Source organism: Tursiops truncatus, chromosome 4 (assembly GCF_011762595.2).
Source record: "Tursiops truncatus isolate mTurTru1 chromosome 4, mTurTru1.mat.Y, whole genome shotgun sequence".
NCBI classification, from domain to species: Eukaryota; Metazoa; Chordata; class Mammalia; order Artiodactyla; family Delphinidae; genus Tursiops; species Tursiops truncatus.
In genome coordinates, this window is record NC_047037.1 from 49226465 (window position 1) to 49237839 (window position 11375).

The 11375-nt window shown below is 40.9% G+C and overlaps 1 protein-coding gene and 1 non-coding gene across 9 annotated transcripts in view; both read right to left on the reverse strand.

Moving 5' to 3' along the window:
* Window positions 1–11375, reverse strand: part of PLD1 (phospholipase D1) — a 202814-nt gene that overhangs the window by 124298 nt on the left and 67141 nt on the right. The window lies entirely within an intron of this gene.
* On the reverse strand, window positions 10632–10704 carry TRNAW-CCA (transfer RNA tryptophan (anticodon CCA)). Its single transcript has one exon. It is a non-coding gene; the product is annotated as a tRNA-Trp (tRNA).

Below are 11375 nucleotides of genomic sequence, written 5' to 3' on the forward strand. Positions count from 1 at the left end.
ATTGAGTACCCACTCTGAGCCAAGCACTGAAGGCACATTACATGTATCACTTCTAATCCTCAGGACAATCTCATTTAGAATCCAAGACATGGAGCCACAGCACCTTACTGAGGCTACAGAGTTGTAAGCGGTGGGGCTGGTCCCAGTGCATGGGCTGCCCCCAGATGGCTCCCTGGCCTCTGCTGCTGGCTCAGCGGAGACCCCCATCACCACCACTCTCACCTCTTCTCCTAATGCCACCAAACCATCTTGGCTTCCTCCTGGCTGAGGGCAGGGCTTCAGCACAGTGTCCAGGGTGCAACCCAGCAGGAGCTCTCACGGCTCCAGCAACCCAGCCCCACCCACCTCTGGCCAGACTGACAGAAGGACTGGCTCATCCTGAGGCTTCTGAGGAAGTTCAGCACCAGGGGCTGGAACCTGGCTTCCTCAGGAGTTGTGTGTGTGTGTGTTGGGGGGTGGGGGGAGAAAGAGGGGGGCGAGGGGAGCGTGGGGAATCAAGCCATACAACCTGTGAGCATGGAAGACGTACCCCTCTCCCCTCTCCTCGCCTGCCTGTGCTGAGCATACTGGTCCCACACAGCCAATCTGGAAGCTGTCCTATGCGACCAAGCCACTGTCTGATTTTGGGCCGGCCAGGTAATGCACCACCTCCCATGCTTTCCTGCCTCTCTTCTCTTCTCCCCTTCCTCTTGCTGCTCTTAGTAAAGCCTACCTTAGCTCAGGTTCTATGATCCAGGAAACGAGCGCTCGGACAGTGTTAGAACCAGCATGAACCACTGAGCCATCTCCCCTCTTGCAGAAGTCCATTTTGTGCTGAAGTTAACAGTAATGATAAAAAGCAATAGTAATGGTAACAATACAAAGTAAACTCGAATAGTGCTTACCATGTTCCAGGCAGTGATACGGGTGTTTTGCATGCATTAACTCAATCTGCCCTCACAAAGGCCCTATGGAGCGGGTGCTATTCTTATCTCCTTTTTCATAGACAGGGACACTGAGGACACAGACAGCTTAAGTGACTTGCTCAAGGTCACACAGCAATCTGATGGCAGTCAGCCTGGTTTGCTCCTATTTTTGCCTTACTAACCTGGACTTTAGTACTCAGTTTCCTCATTTAAAACTGAAATTAGGGGCTTCCCTGGTGGTACAGTGGTTGAGAGTCCGCCTACCGATGCAGAGGACATGGGTTCGTGCCCCGGTCCAGGAAGATCTCACATGCCGCTGAGCAGCTGGGCCCGTGGGCCATGGCGCTGAGCCTGCGCGTCTGGAGCCTGTGCTCCGCAGCGGGAGAGGCCACAACAGTGAGAGGCCCGTGTACCGAAAAAAAAAAAGAGGGGCCCTCTTGACCTCAAAGTTTGTTAATAAGTTTATTAGATATGATGAGTGAGAGACTTTGTACAGCCACTAAATTGACTTAAATCCAATAAGGATCCCAAAGGAAAAATTCTTCTTTATGAAAAGAAAGATAGGGTAGGGGGAAGGGTAAGCTGAGACGAAGTGAGAGAGTGGCATGGACTTACGTATACTACCAAATGTAAAATAGATAGCTAGAGGGATAGCAGCCGCATAGCACAGGGAGATCAGCTCGGTGCTTTGTGACCACCTAGAGGGGTGCGATAGGGAGGGCGGGAGGGAGATGCAAGACGGAGGGGGTATGGGGATATATGTACACATATAGCTGATTCACTCTGTTATACAGCAGAAACTAACACACCATTCTAAAGCAATTATACTCCAATACAGATGTTAAAAAAAATAAAAATAAAGAAAGATAACTAATATTGCTATACACTGCGGTCAAACTTCTAAAAATAATATCCTTCAGTGTTAAATGAGTACTCAATTTTTCATGGCCAAGAATAGAATATGCATGCATTGTGATGGGGCTTTAGGAGAAGCAGCTAACTGCACTTAAATTTATAGAAACACTCTTTATTCTGGCTAACAAATTATGTTAAGTGATATAAACATTTTTCTTACTAAGGGAGATTTAGAACACCAGTGACTCAGTAGGTGAGCAATATATGAACAAGATAAATATTTCTCCAGGATAATCTCTATTAAAATGACTTTAAGAAAAAAATTCTTTCACTGGCTCAGAATAGTAAACAAAGATTTTTTTATTGAGCACAATGTTGCTTTTGATTAGAACACATGTTGATCAAGAATCTATAGGAATTCCCTGGTGGCGCAGTGGTTAAGAATCTGCCTGCCAAAGCAGGGGACGGGGTTCGAGCCCTGGCCTGGGAAGATCCCATGTGCTGCGGAGCAACTAAGCCCGTGCGCTACAACTACTGAGCCTGCGCTCTAGAGCCCGCGAGCCACAACTACTGAGCCTGTGCTCTAGAGCCCGTGAGCCACAACTACTGAGACTGTGTGTCACAACTACTGAAGCCTGCACGCCTAGAGCCTGTGCTCCACAACAAGAGAAGCCACCGCAATGAGAAGCCCACGCACCGCAACGAAGAGTAGCCCCCGCTCACCGCAACTAGAGAAAGCCCGTGTGCAGCAATGAAGACCCAACGCAGCCAAAAATAAATAAATTTATAAAGAAAAAGAATTTATAGATATTAATTCAAGGGTTTTAATATAATCATTTCTACTCTTGGTTTTTTCTTTCTTAAAACTGTTCTTCGCATCTTATGATGGCCATCCCATTTAACTAGAAGAAACTGTGTTCTCACATACAGACTTTATCATTAAAATTCTGTCCAGCTGTGTAAAATTCTGTGATTCCTTTTTCTCACTGTCCTCCAAAGGAATTGGCAAACAACCTCCATTAGTGTGAGTTTAGGCAGCACGGAAAGTATTTTCACTGATAACCCATGAATTTCACGTATGAAAAGAATGAAACTGGCAAACATACATGTGTAAACTCCAGACATTTCTCCAGTGCCAAAGAGCTCTCAAATTTTGCCTTAACTGCTGGGAAACACAGCAAAATCTGAATTTTTTACTCATCTATATAAGTACCGAAAAAATTTGTTGAGACAGAAGAGTACCATGGAAGGTATGTGATTTGTGAGTCAAACAGCTTGAATTCTGATGTTCCTTATGCTGAAACAAGTTACTTATAGCTCTTTAAAGTCTCTGTTCTAATGTGTAAAGTGGAGGTAATACTATTAAAGTAAGGAATTGTAAGACTTTAAGTGATATAAAGTGAGTAGCTTAGAGCTTGGGCTATAGTAGATGTTGAAATCATGTCAGTTCCCGCTACGCTGTTAGCTATTCTAAGAGCTACAAGTCCTCTGTCCAAAGTCCACGTATCAGTGTCAGAAGTCAGTCCCCTCTTGAGTACAGCAATTAGCAGCCAGAGTAGTATTCTGGGGGTGGTCTATTTGTTTCCCACTATAGAAGACACTGCTGCAGATGTCTGAAAACAAAATGGATTAAGCTAATGCAGGTGCCCATTTCCCACTACAAACATGGAACTGCTTAATAAATTGTAATCATTTTTTGAAAATACTTAGTCAAGGATAAAAACAGAGGCAGCAGCAACAAAAACAATAATGAGGAAAGGCTTCCAGCTTCCGAGAGTAAAGAAATAAAGTCAGGTGGGTATACTAGAACTAAAGCTAAAGGGACCCAAAGGGCTTTTTTTTTTTTTTTAATTTTTACTGAAGTATGGTTGCTTTACAATGTTGTGTTAGTTTCTGCTGTACAGCAAAGTGAATCAGCTATACGTATACACATATCCCCTCTTTTGGGGATTTCCTTCCCATTTAGGTCACCACAGAGCACTGAGTAGAGTTCCCTGTGCTCTACAGTAGGTTCTCATTAGTTATCTATTTTATACATAGTGTCAATATCAGCTTTGCCCAAAGGGTTTTGATCGTGGATAAAAGGTCTGGGATTACTCTTCTGTCCCCAGGTGACTGTCAGGAGACATGATCCCAGGACTATGGGAGGCAGGGGCCTAAAGGTGGGACTTCTACAAAAACACGGAGCCTCAAAGAGCTGCACAATCTGTTTCAAAGAGACTCTGGAAACCACAAAATAAGAAACTTTATATAAAAATTATCTGGGGGTTTCCCTGGTGGCGCAGTGGTTGAGAGTCCGCCTGCCGATGCAGGGGACATGGGTTCGTACCCTGGTCCGGGAAGATCCCACATGCCACGGAGCCTGTGTGTCCAGTGCCAGTGCTCCGCAATGGGAGAGGCCGCAACAGTGAGAGGCCCGCGTACCGCAAAAAAAAAAGAAAAAATTATCTGGGATCACAACTTCCAGCTTTCAGTAATAGAGGTGTAGCTCCTATTAGGTCAGCCATCCCACAGATGATGACTATAAATTCTGGACAAAATGTATAAAATAGCTGACTGAAGAACAATCAGAAAAGCAGCAGAAACCAGAAAGGAATCAACATTTGGAAGAAAGTAATGGCACTGTTTTTGTCTCAGGGCACACCTAGTCCATGCCAAGTGGGGTGCCTAAAACTCAGAAAGAAAATCCATAATTGTACTGGCTTGAAGACCCAGGAAACAGTTTCAGTGGCAATTACAACAGCTTAAAAGTAAATTGGGAAATCCTGGAAAGGAGAGAGCCACACAAAGGGAGCACCAAGTTCTGCTTAGGCTGATCCTTGAACCATGTAGGAATGGGATACACTCCAAAGCACTTAGATAGTACTAAAATGACTTCAGCAGAGATTTTTGCTACTGCCCACCACAGGAAATATAGAGTTTGAAGTATGAGTCCAACCAAGTTAAGTGCCTCCTAAAACAAACAAATAAATGAACTCTTGAATAGAACATAACTGAATCCAAAGTCTCTAGAATATATGTTACAATATCATCTAAACTTATTTGACATAGAAGAAACAGGAAAATGTGATCCATTTTGAGGAGAAAAGTCCATCAGTGGAGGCCCATCCTGAGATGTAGAAATTAACTGACAAAGATTTTAAGGCAAATATTATAACATGCTCAAGTATGTAAAGGAAAATATGTTTCTGATGAATGAGCAAGTAGAAAATCTCAGCAGAAAAAAAGGAAAATCCACTGGATGGGCTTAACATCAAAATGGCAATGACAGAGTCAGTGAACCTGAAGACAGATCCATAGAAATTATCCAAAGTGAAGAACAAATAAAGGGGTAGAAAGATTTCTAAAAGACGAACAGAGCCTCAGTGACCTATGTGATGATATCAAAAGATCTAACATTCACATAATTTGAGTTCAAGAGAGAAAATGAGGGAAAAAAAGGTTGAAATAATGGCTAAAAAAGTTATCAAGTTTGGTGAAAGACAGACATAGAGATCAGACTTGTAGTTGCCAATGGGGAGAGCAGGAGGGAGAGGGATAGACTGGGAATTTGGGGTTGGTAGATGCAAACTACTACATTTAGAATGGATGAACAGCAAGGTCCTACTGTAAAGCACAGGGAACTATATCCAGTCTCCTGGGATAAACCATAATGGAAAAGGATATTAAAAAAAGAAGGTGTATGTGTGTAAAACTGAGTCACTTCGCTGTACAGCAGAGATTGGCACATCATTGTAAACCAACTGTACTTCAATAAAAAAAAGTTTGCTGAAAGAAATAAATACAGACAGAAGAAGTTTGGTGAATCTCAAGCAGGAATAAATGCAATGAAAAGCACACCTAGGGATATTAAAGTCAAGCTGCTGAAGTATAAAGAAAGAAAATCTTAAAAGCGGCCTGAGAAAAATGTCCTGTTAATATTCAGAAAAACCAAATTAATGACATTAAACTATCATTAGAAACAGAGTCCATAAGACAGTGAAACAACAGCCTGAAATTCAATAAATATGGAACTGAATAAATGAGTATATGTTGCTTTCCCCAAGCTAATCTACTAATTTAAATTCCAAAGAATTTCTCACAGAACTTGACAATATGATCCTAACTTCATAACAGAAAATAACTAAGAATAAGCATATAAGTCTTATCCAACCAGATATCAAGAATATTATAAGCTAGAGAAACTAAAATAGTGCAGTACTGGCACGGAAACAGACAACTAGAGCCAAACAGAGAACCCAAAACAAACCTATGTATACATGGGTTCTTGGTGTATGATAAAACTGGCATGAAAAAAAGTTAGTGAAGAAAGCATGAACTCTTCAATAAACAATGCTGGGACCATTGGAAATTCATAAAGAAATATAACTGGAAATTTATAAAGAAATAGAAAATAAAATTAGTTCCCTAGCTCACAGTTTCCATAAGAACTTCCATGTGGATTAAAGTCATAAAAAGTATTATAAAGATGTAAACCTTTGCAATAAAATATAGAAGAATGTCTTTATGACTTCAGGGTCAGGGATGAATCTTAAGACATGAAAAGCACAAACCTTAAAGGAAAAGGTAATAAATTCAACTACACTAAAATTTAAAATTGCTAGGCAAATGGCAAAATTAAAAGGCAAGCCCAGATTTGGAGAACATACACATAGAATATATAAAGAATTATAATTATAGAAGAAGAAGATCCAAAACAATAGAAAATAGGCCTGGCAATATATAGGCAATTCACAAAAGATAAATTCTGAATTTCCAGTGAACCTTTAACGTTCTCAACCTTTCCAGTAATCAGGGAAGTAATATTAAAACAACAATAAGATACTTTTTCAAATCCATTAGATTAGTAAAATTTTTGCAAGTCTGAAATTAAAATGTATTGGTAAGGTACTAGACCTCTCATTCACTCCTTGGTAGAAGTATGAATTGAAATAACCTTTTGGAAAGCAATTTGGTAGTATCTAATAAACTTGAAGATGGTATAACCTACTGCCCAGCAATTCTTCCTCTAAGTATATTCACAAAGAACTCATCCATGGGAGTATAAGAAAACATATATGAATGGGCACTGAGGCAGTGTTCATAGTAAAGGAAACTCGACAATCAAAATGTTCATTCATCAGAGAATGGATAATTGGATTATATTTTTAATAAGACACTATACAGCAGAGAAAATAAGTGGATCAGAACTACATGTATCAACATGAATAAATCTCAACACAAAGTTTGGTGAAAAAAAAGTCAGCTTACAGTTTGTATTTAGAATTAAAAAAACAAACAAACAATCCTGTATGTTGTCTATTAACATAAACATATGTAGAAGTATGACAGAAAAAGTAATCAAGGAAATAATATACGACAACTTCAGAAGCGTGGTTACCTTTATGGAAAGAGGGTGGGTACCCTCTAATTATGCAATTAGGACAGGGTACAAAGAGGACTTAATATATCAGTAACATTTTCTTTCAATCTGGGTGGTATAGGTACATAGGGGTTTTTTTCCCTAAATATTCCTCTCTATTTTTGAAATATTTCATTTAAAACAAACAATCGAAGAAAAAAAAAAAAGGCTGCCAAATGTGACACTTCGCTAATATCCTTAAATCCAGTCGTGGTTAATGACTTCTGCATTCCTTGCAAACAAATAAAATTCACTATTCTTTCTCAATTCAGCCAATACTTGTGACCCACTAACAGGGCAATATGCAAGATACTTTGAACTGTTTTGTCCCCCACCGTCCCTCGCCCACCCATGGAAAGCATATTTGTAGACTTCAACCTGATGCCCCTTACAGTCAACAGTTATCATCCCCAATTGCTGGCATGCTTAGGGATTAGTTCAACGTTCAGTAGAAACATGAAGTTAAATAGGCCCATACTGGAACTGAAAGTAAACTTGACCTCTTTTGAGACAACGAAATTAACCTTCCAAAGAGGGCCTTGATGCTCCATGGCTCTTGTCTATAAAGTTGGGGTGTCCACTATTAACGGTAGTGATGCTCAGGTAAGGGGAAAACAGTCATCAAAACTGAAGTTCTGTTTGAGTTTTCTTTCCTGGAGGAGCTATTAAAATTGCTTCAATTAAACTTTTAAAACAAGAAAGCCTTAATAAATTCATTTGAAAATTTCCCCTCCTTAGCACCGGGTATCTAACTCTCCAAATTAGGTAATCCCTTTCTTTATTCTAAGAATCTAAGCATTTAAAATATAGTGGAACTCATTTCACAAGTTCTTCAAAAATATATAAGTACAGATAATAATAATTATTAAAATTATAACCAACATATAGCCTTTTCCTTCTTTTAACACATTCTCCTAGACTTGATCTCATTTGCGCTTCAGAATACCCTAGACAGGAGGCATTCTTTCCTTTTCTTTTTTTTTTTGCAATTAAAAAAAAATTATTTATTTCTTTGGCTGCACCAAGTCTTAGTTGCAGCATGCGGGATCTAGTTCCCTGACCAGGGATAGAACGCGGGCCCCCTGCATTGGGTGTGCGGAGTCTTAACTGCTGGACCACCAGGGAAGTCCCCAGGAGGCATTACTTTCATCTCCACGGCAGAGGTGAGTGAACTGAGACTCAAGAGAACACAGGCGCTGTGCCCGGTCATTCAGCGACAGTGTGCAGTGGGCCAGGGCTCAAACATGAGTCCCAGCGAAATGACAAGAGAACAGGTATTTCAGACTGAAAACAGATATGCAGGAGTCTTCCTATTAGGAAAACACCTGAGTCACTGGCCCAGCTACCACCCGGATTCTAGCTGAGACAGTGTCGTGGACTCATATGACTACCTGAGTTTGAATCTCCATTCTACCACTTACCAGCTGTGTAAACCTACATGAGTAACTTACCCTCTCAGTGCTTCACTTTTCCAGTCTAGAAAATGGGGAGAGTAGTAATGCCTACCACACTGGATTGTTCTGAGGATTAAATCAGTCAACATATAAAATGCTAAAAATAACATCTGGCCCAAAGTCGTGCTATGTACATGTGAGTTGCTATTATAAACTGGCCTTCTTACTTTTAAAAAGTAAAACAAGGTGAATAATGAAGTCAAGAAGTTCCTCGAGACTCTAAGAAATAATACTTGTGAGTCCATTGCCCTGTTTAAATTCTACTGGTGGTAGCAGTTTTTGATAAGCCATTTGGAAAAAGAGTATTTCTTTTAGAAATACTTAAGAATCTTAAGAAATTAAGATTTCTTAAGCAGAATAGGTAATATCTCCCTCTCTTTCAACAGACAACTTTCTCAGATTTGTTCCTTTTACACTTCTTGACTTAAGATCCATGTTTCTCCCTAGACCTAGTCTTATAATATTTATAATGCTCCTCGAAAAAGTATGTATATTATGAACTTACTATTCCCTATTACATAGTTTCACTCACAAAGCATTTATAGGAAATTCTTAGCAACCTTATATCATAGTATTACAGAAAATGATAACCAACCATCTGCATATTATTTCAAGATTTCACACTCATTAGTTCACCTTTTTAACGTCATGACCAACAGTCATTCCTATATAGATATGTGGCTGGAAAGGGTACTTGTTGTTCCTTGACTCAAAAACCTACAAAGTTGGCCTCCTCGAGTCTCCTCACTCCCTTCCACCTAAACAAACACACACCACAGCTCAAGCTCACTATTACAGCATTCAAGGCCCTTTGTGATCTGACCTCAAAATGCCTTTACAGCCCAATCTCCTACTCCAGTTCCATTCATCCACTCCTGCCTAGTCTAACAGGTCCTAGGGATTGAGGCCTCATCTGATCAGAAGACCTCTGGACCCAACTTATTTTCCTCTGATCAGAAGACCTCTGGACCCAACCCAATTTACAGGACACGCAGAAGGCAGAGGGACACACTGAACTGTACCATGAGGTTGCAATCAGCAAAATCCAGATTGTGGGCAACTCTCCAAGTCAAAAGCCCTGGGGTCTTCAACAAAAAAATTATAAGGAAAAGGATGCAAGAGAATCTGTAGATTAAAGGTGGCTCAAAATACATATCAAATAGAAAAATAATAAAATAGGCACGACTAAACTTTACTGTCTAGGGATGACACTCAGGTGATAAAACTATGAAGAAACACAAAGATAGCGATTGCTCTGGGAATCAGGGGGTTGGCACTGAGACGGGGCATGTGGAAGCAGCTTCTGGCGTGGCTGGCACGGGTCTGTTCCTTGACCCGAGTAGTGGTCATATGGGTGTCTGATTTATAATTATGCACAAACCTGGACATGTGGCCTTGGCCCTCCTCCCACCCATGCATCTTCTCCTGTCATTTAAATACCCACCTCCCCCACTTCTCTGCCTGAGGAGACCTTCCACATTGCCTTTGACTAAAACTCTCCTGGCTCTCCCCACCCATCCCCAGAAGACAGAGGTAGCCATCTCTCTTGACTCAGCTTCCCAGTACTTGGTTTCTAAGTGTTTGGCAGCACTTGCAACTCAGAGGGTTAGAAGCCTCATTTCTTCTGTGATACTGGGGACGGGAAGCTGGATCATTCCCACAGATGTACACTGTAAGCACTCTAAACTCTTTGCTGAGTGAAAAATGCTAGTCAGTTAAAAGTTAGGTGAGAACTTTGAATCCATGGGGTTCACCCTGTCACAAGATCCCCATCTTCAGCCTCCAATCTATCCTCACTCACTCCTTTGGCTTACCTGAAACCAAGGTACAGACCCTGAGTGCCCACCTGGGTTAAGAACATGGGCCCTTGATCCTGGTTCTGCTCTTCATTAGTCTTTCTTTTTTAAAAAAATATTTACTTATTTGGCCACGCTGGGTCGCAGTTGTGGCACGCTGAGACACGTGGGAGCTTTAGTTGCGGCATGCAGGCTCTTAGTTGTGGCATGTGGGATCTAGTTCCCTGAGCAGGGATTGAACCTGGGCCTCCTGCATTGGAAGCGTGGAGTCTTAACCACTGGACCATCAGGGAAGTCCCCCTTATTAGTCTTGTAACTACATTGCTTTACTTACATTGCTTGAGTCTCTCTGAGCCTCAGTTTTCTCATCTGTAAAACAGGGCTAATCTTACTTAATAGGATGGTAGAATAGTGCATGTAAAGTAATTAACCCAGTATCTGACACAAAGTAAGATACTTAATACAGTCAACATTATAAATATTACTGCTACTATTAGTATCGTTAATAAGAAAGGCATGTCAATCACCAAACACTGACACTCTAGCCAAGTGAATTAAAAATGTAAAACCTAGTAACAGACATGGTTATGCAATGCCAGACAAACTGTGGGAGTAGAAAACTCCGTGTATTTGTCATTCCTTTGGTCTCCATCATACAAACCCAGCATTTTTTCGCTAAAGTGAAGTTATCTGTTTGCATTTCTTTCACTCTTACTGAGCTGTGAGCTCCTTGGGAACCCAGACTGACAATGTGTTACACTTGTGTCCAGCCTCTCTAATCACAGCCCCATGGCTAGTTTCACTATGTGATCACAGCCCTTTTTCTTCCCTGGGCCTGGATACAGCCTCCTAATTCTTCTGACTTCTCTATTTCCGTGGCTTTAAGCTCCTTGCTATCTCTGAAAGAAGTCAAGTCTGATCTGTCTCATATCTTTAGCATTTGTTGAGCAGAAATGAATTAAAT